Raw genomic sequence first — 1,015 nt, 5'->3', positions numbered from 1 at the left:
CAAGTTGTGTGCTTATTTCTGAGTAACAAGAGACTTCCCCACCTGTCCACCCCAAACCGACAACTCACATATTTCTAATATATTGTTGCATGCACAGCACACTCCCAAGTGGCAAGGGATCTCAAGGTGCCAACCAACACATAACTGGATTTGGTTTTCACAGAATGAAGGCCACTGGTGTCAGTATATTTGTGATACATTGCTTTTAAGGACTCTGATCACTCCCAGAAATCTAGCTACCCCTCCCTCTGAGAGGAGATACCCACCTAGCAGAAGTTGCCGCTAGTTCCAGTCACCAAACAGAGGCAGCTTAAGGTCCTAAATCATTTACTGCTACAGAAGATCAGGCTTCAGTAATACAGTTCCGGACGCTGATTATATACATACAGCTTATAGTCTTTGCAGATACAGATATATGCAAGTAGAAAGTTTTTCTGTTGCTCTATCAATTCAAAGACATAGCACAAACTCCCGGCTCACTTCACAAGACTCAATGACTGACTAATGAGCTGTCATACATCACTTACTTAAGAGGTTTTCAACCTTTTTGAGTCCATGGCTCCCTTGACCAGCTACATTCTTTCTGCGGCTCCCTTGTGGGAAAAGGCACACGACATCAAAAATGGTATATTGATACCAAGAGCAGAGCAATGGGAGCTCACCCTGTCACGGGGATTCGAACCGCCGACCTTCTGATCAGCAAGCCCTAGGCTGTGTGGTTTAACCCACAGCACCACCCGCGTCCCTTGTATTACAGGGACAGAACTACCTAAATTGTATGGAAATTTCTTCATGTATGCGACTACAGCAGCAAGAATGTTCTTTGCCCCCAAATGGAAAGAAGCAAAAGTCCCAATAAAGGAAGAATGAATACAAAAACATATGGAATGTGCAGAAATGGCAAAACTTACCAGAAAAATAAGAAATCAAGATAACAAACTTTGTTATAAAAGAATGGAAATGGTTTATGGAACGTTTACGGACAAATTGTAAACAGATAAGAACATTGGCAGGA

The sequence above is a fragment of the Podarcis liolepis genome (genome assembly GCF_965112155.1).
Source record: "Podarcis liolepis genome assembly, chromosome: 12".
Lineage (NCBI taxonomy): Eukaryota > Metazoa > Chordata > Lepidosauria > Squamata > Lacertidae > Podarcis > Podarcis liolepis.
The sequence above is the reverse complement of the archived record's forward strand: the minus strand, read 5'-3'. Positions refer to the sequence as shown.